This window comes from Hyposmocoma kahamanoa, unplaced genomic scaffold, assembly GCF_003589595.1.
Source record: "Hyposmocoma kahamanoa isolate Upper Pololo Valley unplaced genomic scaffold, ASM358959v1 99879, whole genome shotgun sequence".
NCBI lineage: Eukaryota > Metazoa > Arthropoda > Insecta > Lepidoptera > Cosmopterigidae > Hyposmocoma > Hyposmocoma kahamanoa.
Window position 1 is genome coordinate 3,523,744 of NW_020656077.1, and position 11,733 is coordinate 3,535,476.

The window sequence follows — 11,733 nt, forward strand, 5'->3', positions numbered from 1 at the left end:
GGCCGCAACTGGACACGCCGGATGTCGATAAATAATGAACACACATAATCCACAGGATGTGAAGGCTGATATCAGTTTGTGGACAAAATCCAGCCACAAAACGTACTTATATGATATAAAAGTTTTCAAAAGTTTTACATCATATAAGTACGTTTTTATCGTACACATTTATTCTGTACGATTTCTATATGAAACTAGTTGATTGCCACGCGTCCATCTGAGTAAAATTTAGTAGACTTCACTTTTGTATACCGAATAGGACACAATTCAACTACATCGTTAAATCAACACGCCGCTACATCTTTTTGAAATTTTGTAAAGTTCCTGGAATAAGATTTTTATAGAATAACTTTAGCGCCAGGCTTCTTTCTAGCTTTAACTAAAAATAAAAACGTTTTACAACCGTACCTTGTGGAAAGTTCATACTAAATGCAAACTCTGATGACATCCGCCCTCTGGTCTTTATCACTGAAGTACGTTTCAAAAAAGGTCGAGGTCACGACCCAGTACACCATAATAATGACTAAGTTTCCTGATTTTAGTATGCGTTAGTGTCATGGTGTTCACAATCAAATGTCTTGGAAAATTACGGATACACTTATTGCCTCATGCAAATCTTCTGGATCAAATATATGTTTCATCAACTCAAAGCCAGCATCAGTTTTTGAGCGACCCTAAGCGAAATCAGATTTTTCACGAGGCTTATTACTGACGGGTTACGCCGTGTATCGTTCCTAAGACCCCTCGACCATAAGATTTACGTCTTCCTGTGCGCGGGTATAATACGACTTCGGGTGAAACGCCTCGGATTTTCGAATAACTCTATCTAACTGACATTGGCAACGAGCGCCATATTTTTATGTACTATCAAAGAGAATTTAAGCACTAGACAAAACTGATACTGGCAAGTTTATTTTTTTTCCATCCTCGAAGTACTGGCCTAAGTATAAAACGCCTCGACGCTTTGCTTGATACTGGCTAATTTATTTTATTTCCATCCTCTTAGCTCGCTGCTGAAGGGGCTACGAAGTCATGTAAAGTACTCTACGACAAAGTCTCTGTCAATACGTTCTTGCTGTTATGTTATTTCGACCAAATCCACCGGATCTATTCTCACGCTTGTAGCCTTCTAATTATATGACGCTTGTAGAAGCGTTGCAGTGGTGCGACTGAGGCGTGGCAGTGGCGTGTCTGTAACGTTTCAGTAACTTCCAATTCACAAATTGTGATTGCGAAAACGACTGTGGCGTTGAAAATGCGCTTATATATTATTAAATGTTGTATGAAAGTTAGTAGTGGCGCGATGCAGCGCCACATTGACGCTACTCCAGAGCTTCTATAAGCGTTTAATTTGAAGGCGCCCTAAGGCTGGTTACTGACCACTGCAGATTTATCTGCGGACCGTCGACGCGGAGCAGCGGAGCGGAGTAACGCGTGCGGAGTTAGAACATCATTTTAATTGGTTAGACCGTGGTTTTACAGTGACTCGGATTGATCCGTATGGAACACCCTCCGCGTGAACTCCGCACAAGCCACCCGTGCGTTCATTGTAATACAATAATTGATTTATTATTCATTGTTTCATGTGGATTAACAGAGGTGTTACATAATAGTATTCCAGCACATGAACCCTGTAAGGGCACACTATAACGATAATAACTTAACTAATTATTAATCTCTTAATCAATTAATTATTACAATTATGAATTGTAGGCGACTGACCTAACTAAATTACTTCCTGACTAAATTAAATACTCGATTCAGAGCACTGCGGATTCTACGCGTCAGGCGCGCTCCCTGCCGGCGCACTGTCCGTACGGACCGTACACACAGCTGTGAATCCAGCCTATGATCTTAAACTATATAAAAGCGATATGACGAAATATATTTGTGGCATGTAACTGTGATGTTGTTAGGAAAAGTCTCTGTGGTCCATGAGTCAGTCGTGATGACAAGTTCATGAACTGGGTGGAGTGAAGAATGAAACTGAAATGCACCGCCGATTCGAAAATCAAATCTGTCCAGCTGACCGATTTGATCGTGTGTAGCCGATACCTACTAGCTAAAAATCCTGAAGTTTGAAAGTAAGAAAAGAAAAAACAGATATGAAAATTCGAATTTCACATTTTTGAAAATAGAAGTAGAATTTGTATCATTCTGAATAATTTTCATTTACTTTCAGTTACCAAAAATCTCTTGTGTTGTAAACATTTAAAACATTACAAAAAAACTTTAAAATATTTTTTATAAAACCGGATTTATTTCCACTTATTCTTTTTATTTTTGAATTTTGGAATTTCGGACTTCTCGCTAAGCAAGATGTGTGGAGGCTGCGGAGGCTGCGGTGGCTGCGGTGGATGCTGTGGGTGCTGTTGCGGTGGAGGCTGTGGCTGCTGCTGTCCCTGTATAACTATACACACGTGCTGTACCAAGATTTGCTAGCAATATCAAGATAATTCGTCACCGCTTCGTGGCAATCTTGCTACGTGGGTATGCGTCTGGGCCAAGTGGCGGTGGACGGGTCGTCTCTTCAGTGTAGTGTTCATTCACAGTGACAGTTTTGTGGAAATAAAGTTATAAATAAGTGAATTATAAATAAACCAGTAATTTTAACTACGTATTTTCGTTGAATAGGCTTACAATATGGGGTAAAACCCCAATTTCTCCCCTGGTATGGACAATGTTTCCCCTGGTATGGACCTCGATTTATTTCTCCGCTACCAGTTACTGGTTGGGATGGATGAATTAATTTGGACGTTATAGGTTTTCGCAGCGGTCGAAACTAAATTTCGTTTGTAGCAGTAGCGCTCCTTGTAGAAGTTTTCTGCCGCTAAGCAGTAAAGTGAACAATTAGTGCGTTCGTTCCGGTTTTGGAGGGTTTAGGGTGTTGGTTAAATAACAGGCACATGGGACTGATGTTTCAGGGTGACTAGTGGGGAGGGTGACTAGTGGGGATAAACGGTCAGGCGCAGTGGCGAGAGTGCTGGTTAAGGCACATTGGGCTCGTAGGGTGGCGAGTGGGAGCGCCTGCGGACCCGTGCTGCACCTGGGGTTCTCCACCTGGGTGAAGCTCGGGGTACCAAGAACTCGTGCTCCACCTGATAATATCCCACTTGCTCGTGGACCACCTGATAATATTCCACTTCTTGCTCGTGGACCACCTGACTGGTATGTCCACCTGGAAGGACTATGGGCAATTATTTATTCCCGTGGTTCACCTAGGGGTTTTTCTTTTCTCGTGAATCACATTAGTAAATTCCGTTATTGCAAAATATTTTGTCTATTAATTGAAAATTTCAATGAATTGAATGTTGGCATGAGTTGGCCGAAGGTGTCAGAATGGCGGGTGTATTGACTATCAGTATGTAACTTATTTCAACAATTTGTTCCTTAATATTACTCGAGCTTGATCTGCTGGTTAGTTTCTGAGAAATAAAGACAAGATGTACACGGCATTTATTTTCTTTGTACCTCTATCATAACGAAGTTATAGCGATGGGAAAAAAAAATCCCAATAGTTCTGCCGACAGAACTACTCAACAGAACAGGTTACGTCTTTTAAGTAGGAAAATTCAGTATTTTTCTGGTCCAAAAACCGGTGTCTTGTTTTATACAGTGTTTTTTTTCTTCTCTTCATACGAAGGCATTTGTACAATAGTCTCTTCATTATCGTTGTTGTTTCCGTAATATTTTGATGTTTTTCAAAAATCTTCTTTATTGGGGTCATTTTAGTACATATTTCTTACAAGTCTTATTTCCTTACAAGCATCAATGACCATGTCTCTCACATTTTGCGAATGATTGCTTCGACAAACATGCAAGCTATTTGGCCTCAATATACCGTTCCTGTCTACATTGAGAGTCAAAGAAGCGTTGCACTCGTTGCGATTCACGCATCTCCACATAGAGCTGCCACTTTTATTGTTATTCCCGAAATTGTATCTATAGCCGTCGTATAACAGGCACGGCTTTCCTTTTTGGTTTTTAATAAAAGTAAGTTGGGTTTTTGCGTTCATTTTATTCACGCGTACGGCAAATGGAAATAATATAAATAATGACTATAATGACAACTGTTTTGAAGTGTCTAATCATTGTCAAGTAATTCCCTTCATTTTTAAAATTTCTAGTGGCCATACAAAGATAACGAAGAAGTTAGTATTCTAGATGACATGAACAGAAAAGAGCACGCAATACACTTTTGTAATGGAATGTACGAAATACCTTTGGTATTTAGTAATTTAGTCATTATTAGATAGAGTCGATATGAATTTCAGGCATTTAGGGGCTCAAGGTATTTTGAGTTTCAGATGATATGTGAAGACGTAATTTTGATATTAAGTCCACGGTCCCCGGATTGGGGTGGGAATATCTGAGATTGAAGCAGGGTGTAAAGCATAGTCTTATAAATCACAGAACCAATGGTAAAAAAATCCCAATAGTTCTGCCGACAGAACTACTCAACAGAACAGGTGGGAATAGAGGATATTTTCTTGTAAATTGTAAATTATTATTTTGTAATATTTTTTTTAGTTTCCGCTATTTATTTGGGAAGTACGCAAAGGTTCCACCATACAGCCTTAACATATCAGTATTTTTCTTTGGAAAAAAAATATTAAGTATTTTTCCTAGTTTTGACGGAAAAGATGACAAGCGTCTGTTCTTAGATAGTTCATTTCATGCAATGGTCGGAAAAAGGAGTTCCATGTATATAGATACATGTCTTAGACTATGGAAACTAAAGGACATGTTACGTTGACATATATAACTTTATATATGTATATAATGCGTTTCGACGTCGAAAACATAAACATGTTATTGTTTAACTATTACGTGCTGTCTTAAGCCAAAAGAGATAGCATTACATGGTCTATGTCAAACACGGGAATCGAAAATACGTAACGTCATCTTAAATGCCAACCGTGTCCACTTCGCAGTACATGAGGTACATGCTTAGAGGCTTAGAATAATAACGCATAGAAACCTAGCCCGCACACGCTAAGTGAGGCAAGTTAGAGGTTTCCAAACGCGTCTCAGGAGCGCGCGGGCTGTTAGTGCTCAAGGTCATATTGCACCGCGAACAGCTCCAAAATTTTTTGCTAAAAATGACGAAATGTGCGGTAAATGGGTGTAAAAATACAAAAGACAAACAAAATAGACACTAACATCGCATTCCACAAGTAAGTAATGCGTTTCAACTCATATTTTTATGTAAATATTCACTAAAACAGAAAAATAATTTCGCGGCAACAAGATACGAAAGTGTTGCAAAGTAACGAATTTTTTTTCTCCCCATTTTGCTATTCTGTATCAAAATAATTATATTACGTAAATTTTAGTGGTGCCTGTAATTTCGATTTATTTGCGCATTTTGAACTAATATTTACTCGAATAAACATTAAATGTTTTCGTTAACTCCTGTAAGTGATTGGGACACTTAATTATTTTATAATACTTTTAACGGCTCTGCGTTCATGCTTTATTGAATAATTATTTATATTAATTTTATTTGAATTGGAGCACATATTGCAACAAATTTACAGTATATATTTGTTTCTACTATAGTGTTGGCACCACCAGTACAACTTTGATAGCTTATTATATGTCTTTCTTTTCGTAACTCAAGCGAAATATTTTATATTAAAATATTTTATTTTCTTAAAAGGGGAGCATTCTTAAGCGATTTTTTAATCTATTTTAACAGTTATTTTCTTTAATGTTTGCTTATGGCATTTTCGGTTTTAGGTTTCGAATATGGCACTTATTTCTAAATCCAAGATGGCGGGCGCGATTTTTCGAATAATGGCAAGTTGGGTATCGTTTTCGAGATGTTTGGGAATGTTCAATACAAATATGGGACTCATTTCTAAATCCAAGATGGCAAACACGACAGTTCAAATAAAAGCAATATTCGTAATGAGCACCCCCAAATACCTCGAAAACGATACCCAACTTGCCATTATTTGAAAACTCGTGCCCGCCATCTTGAATTTACAAATAGTGCCATATTCGCATTGAGCATCCCCAAATACCTCGAAAATGATACCCATATTGCATTTATTTGAAAACTCGTGTCCGCCATCTTGGATTTAGAAATGAGTGCCATATTCGTAATGAGCATCCCCAAATACCTCGAAAAGGATACCCATATAGCATATTTCGAAAAATCGTGTCCGCCATCTTGGATTTACAAATAAGTGCTATATTCGTTTTTCATCGACAAAACCGAGCATATCTGTAGGCACCTGATCGACAATGTCGGGCAAATCTGTAGGCACCTTTAACTTAATGATGAGTTAAGCAAGATACAATTTCCCCACTTTTGAGGGAAATGTTATTCCATGGCATCATTATTTGTATATTTGTGTGCGTGCCGACGAGCGTAGTTACAAGTTGCTTACGCCTACATGAATTTGGTTTTTGCCTCACTTGTGACAGTTCGTTTGATATGAAACTATCATTCTATGCGTTATTATTCTAAGCTTAGAGGATGGAAAAAAATAAAAGAAAGGAGCTGCCCTAACTACAGAATCAACGTGCATATAACCAAAATTTGAAAGTTACAAATGGCGGATTTCGTTAATGTTGTCTCATAATCTATCAATAAGTCATTATCGACATGCAAATGTATGGCTACGCGTGCGGTTCGCAGAGAGCCGTCTAATTGAAGATTGTTTCAAGCGTACATACTAGAACATCGTTACTTTATCTGCATGTTACAATTACAGCTCGCTAATGAGTACCTAGCGAATAGCGAACCGCACGCGTTCCGCTCGCGGCAAGCTCGCGAACCACATATACACTATGATTTTTGGTTACATAACATGCAACGGTTACAGTTACAGCTCGCTAGTGAGCACCCGGCTTTAAACTAATTTCAATGGTGTCATGTAAAATTGTAGTAGATAACTGACCTTTTACCAAAGCAGAGAATAAAAAAGTAACGATAATGGTCACTCTCCGCCCCTCCCTAGCTTTATTTATTATTAACATAATAACATATTGAAATACGTATTCTAGTGAGAATATTTCAATATTTTGGCGAAGACTGATGATGGATAATTGCCATGTTATTTTAATCTAAATTGTATTTTTATTATTATATTTTGTAATGTGTGAAATAATATAAACCAAAACGTAGCGACTAAGTGCCGTACACTTGCGGGGTGTCATAGCAATAAGTACTTTCATTTTAAATAAATATATATAGTGTTAATGTCAATCAAACTGCTAAATCAACCTGCTTATTGAAAAACAGACGCTTACCCTGTTGTATGGCATCAACCCATCATGATATATGAAATAAACTATTTATGAACCATGCGCTTGTCACCTTATACACCAAAACAACGTAAAATACCGACATATGAAGAGGCTGTATGTTGGAACTTTTGTCTGCCAAAATTTAAAATGGCGTAAATTTATTAAAGAGCTTACAAAAATATTTACAATTTTGATTTCACTCTAACTTCGTTATTAATATATATATAATTTTTTAAGAATAAGTACTAAATAGTACAATTTTGGTACATTTTTTTGGTACCAAATATGTCAGGATTCGGTGAGATGATTGAAATCTCAACATATTTTGTCTTATTTCTCAGAAACTAACTCTAAAGTTTTCTTTACTTTAGAGTACTATTAAAGTACAAATTTTTGGAATAATAAGTTTTTATAGTTATTAACTTGTTATTAGATAAATACTAATAATCCGAGGTACACCCGCCAAATTGACAGTCAATACGGCGGGTGTACAAAATTTTTGTGTATAAAAAATTTGTGCCTCCATGACAACGAAGTTATAGCAATATCAAAGGATATTGCTATAACTTCGTGAGAACTGTTATAGCAATATCCTTTAATATTGCTATAACTTCGTTCTCATGCAGGCACAAATTTTTTATAGTACAATTTAGGTACATTTTTTTGATACTAAATTTGTCAGGATACGTCAATTCTTTAAGATATACCCGCAATTCTGACTCTCACAAAGAAATACTCCCTGGCTGCGCCACATACTTTGAAGGTTTAGATATTAAACAAACCAACAGTTTAATAAGAGAAATAAATGTATCAATGGGAAGTAGAGTAATGGTACTTTTTTAAATATATCTACGCATAGTTCAAATTAACTATCAACAAGTAGACTCGCTACAGAGCATACTACTCCCCAGCTGGACCACAAGCTACACCTAATAACTTCTAATGTCATTTATTATAACTACACTTGTTGTATAAAAAGTAGCCTTTAGGCAACGATCGACAAACGGGTCATATTTCGTTCTTCTTCACAATTTTATTGCCTGCCCAAAGCCATCCATGTGGGCATCGATTCGCCGAATGTCGACCTGCGAGGATGGGTGAACATGTGTTCGTGTACATTATCATTTGTTGATGTACATAGTAACGATGTGATGGAGTGAAGAGCTTGTATAAGTATAGACTCCCATTTCACAATCGGGGGCTTGTTATCACGGAGTGCCAGTTGTACGGCTTGACAGAGAGTGCCGTAGAGGCGTTTTATTTGACCGTTCCCATTTGGATTAAGGGGCAGAATGGCTCACTGCTACTCCTTTGTTGTTAAGGAACTCTCTTCGTCCCAAAGACATGAATGACGATCCGTGGTCAGTGCGTATGTAATTCGGCAGGCCGAAGACCGTAAATACATCGGTCAAACATTGAGTAAAAGTTTTTGCACTCATATCAGGGAAAGCGTCAGCAAAAGGAAATCTAGACTATTCATCAATGTTCGTCAATAAATATTTATTATTAGTAGTTGTTGGTACAGGTCCTTTATAATCCATTGACAGTCTTTCAAATGGGTCCGAAGTTTTTATCAGGTTTCCTGTAGGTATATTTTAAGAATCTGGGCTTTGTTTCCGAACAAACTCGACAGCTTGATACACCTTTCTTTACCAATTCAATAGGGTATGGTAAGTTTGTTTGTGTAAGGCGAGTAACGCCCGGATGACACGGAGATCGATGCAACGAGGAGTTTATCTGTTGTGATTGCACCACAAATTTGTCGCGATAGCGCATCAGGCACGGCGTTATCCTTGCCAGGACGTTATCGCGTATCGTAATTATAATTAGATAGTTCTAGTCACCATGTTTGAATTTTATCGTTCTTTATTTTACTCGCGTGGTTTTGCAGTACTGCACGACTAGCGTACCAGATGCGGCGTTCCATACATACGCAGTGTTTCACTGATGTGCGGTGAAGACGCTACAGGACGTTGATTGTCAAACATTCAAAATGGTGGACGCAGATGCGGCCCTATGAAAATTAATTTACATCGGTATGTTGCTCACGTTTCGCTATTTGATTAATTATGTGAACATAAATTTAAAGTTTTAAATTATTCACATTGATTCTCTAAGTAATGTTGTGATTTTTAATTAATTTGTGCATTATAATATTTGATAATTGCGAAATAGTAGACAAAATTTCACACTATCTATCTCGTTTTGCAAGTATTTAATGACGCGTGTTAAAACAACACAAAACATAAAATCATAGATTAATAAGCAACAGTGTGTTCTGACTACACAACAAAGACTATGTATAATAATATGTATGTTATAATCATATTATGATTATAACAGTTACTAAGATTACCATAGGAATTTAAAAATATAAATAAAAAAAGACTAGGCTCAACGATATCTATGTACTTGACTAGGCTGCATAGTCTGAAGATCTGTGCCTTTCCGCAAGAAAAAGTACATAATATAGCATCAATAATTTCAACAACTTGATTGTATTTTTTTTTTCCTTTATTGAATTTGTTTTTCTTTTTAGTAATATAATAATTATAAATAGTAAACGGAAGGACACCGGATCAAAGCAAAATGAAACGTATTGTGCAACTAATAGCGATTTTGTCTAAGAGCTTTAAGTTAATTTCAAAAATACAAGATGTTTTATTTTCACATTTGGTCGGCTCGATTCCCAGATGATGCAAGCAACTTATTAAATATCTTTGAATGTAGTATAACTTAATTTTAAAAATAAAATTATGTTTCCATGAAGCAAAACATCCTATCTACAATATTTAAAATAATTTCCCTGCGTGTCCCTTAGCTGATATTCATTGCGGATATTCGAGTCGCAACATTATCTAAACGGCACGCTGGAATAATTTACAAATCTTCCAGAAACAGGCGCTAAGCCGAAAAAGCAGCTCAGCTGTTGTTGTTAACATATGAATGATTAAGCTGGGCAGATTGATTTATTTCGTGAAGACTGGAATATTGAAAAAAATTGTTAATAAATGTCACAAAATCATTGAAATCATATTTTATTACAATACCAAATAAAACGAAAAGCTTTTTCATTTTACATTAAGCTTACATTTTTCGCGTCTTTTTGTTTTTTCGCGAAAAGAACCTGCATCAGCAACAATACTGGTAGGAACATCCGTTCCCGGGTGCCTTTTGCACTCTCACTATTTTTAACCGACTACAAAAAAGGAGAAGATTCTGAATTCGATTGTACGTTTTTTTGTATGTATGTTATGCGATAATTCCGGCATTTGTGTAACAATTTTGATGGTTTTTTGTTTGTTGGGAAGAGGGTACCTCAGTAGTGGTCCCGTTTAAATTTGAAGAAAATATTCCACGTTTAAGTGTGGCAAACTAGGGATGAATGAGGTCGGTTTTTTTAGTACTCTGTACTGAGATTATAGTACTTGTTGTTCGCGGCCCGCATCCAAAGAAATCCGACATTCGACGTTTAGGGCGCGTACTACATACGTAGTGCGTTTGCAATGTGCATTCGCAGGATGGTTGGATACTGATAGGGCTAATTATGCTAAGTTTCCATGTCCTAAAATAAAATATCTTAATTATAATACCTACTTTAAGTCTCGATGTCCTAAAATAGATATTTAATTATTTACAATACTTTAACAAGGTTATGGCAGAATAACAGAGGACGTGTTTTCGCCGCGACCGCTGAGTCATAAACCTACTTATTCATTAACTCTACGGGAACATTGTATTGAAATATAGTAAATAATTAACAAAGAAGGGGGCTACATATCATATTATCATTGAAATCATATTGAAATAAAACACGCCACACCGATTTTATGCCCGGTCAAATTAACTGTTCGTACGGCGGTGTCTCTAGACGGCTGCTCCAGAGCAAAACTTTCTAAATTTTTTAGAAAATATTTTTATAAAATTGTCTCGTACTAAGGTACGAGACAATTTTTTGAAAATAATTTTTTGGCAGCATACCATTCCCATAGTATGTACCTATATGCGGCGACAGTCGCTTCAAAATTCTATTATTTATTTTAATATTAATTATTAATTAACTTCGAAACCAAAAGCCTCAAATATCTTGTAAGTTACTTTAACCTTTTTCCATTTTAACTTTAACATTTTTAACCGATTTCTAACGTTATCAGAAAAATGACCAGGGGGAAGTCACCAGGTCACGATGGGCTCAGCATTGAACATCTGCAACATGCCGGAGTCCACCTTCCCAGGGTTCTGTCAATGCTGTTCACGTTTTGCATTCGACACAAATATCTGCCTCCCGATCTTATGAGGACAGTTGTTGTACCAATCATAAAGAATAAGACCGGTGATGCTTCGGACAAGAGTAATTACAGGCCAATATCTCTAGCTTCCACAATGGCTAAAGTGCTGGACAGTGTACTTAACAGTTATTTAAGTCATAATTATTAATACAAAGATCGAACACTCAGAAAAAATTCCTTCGAT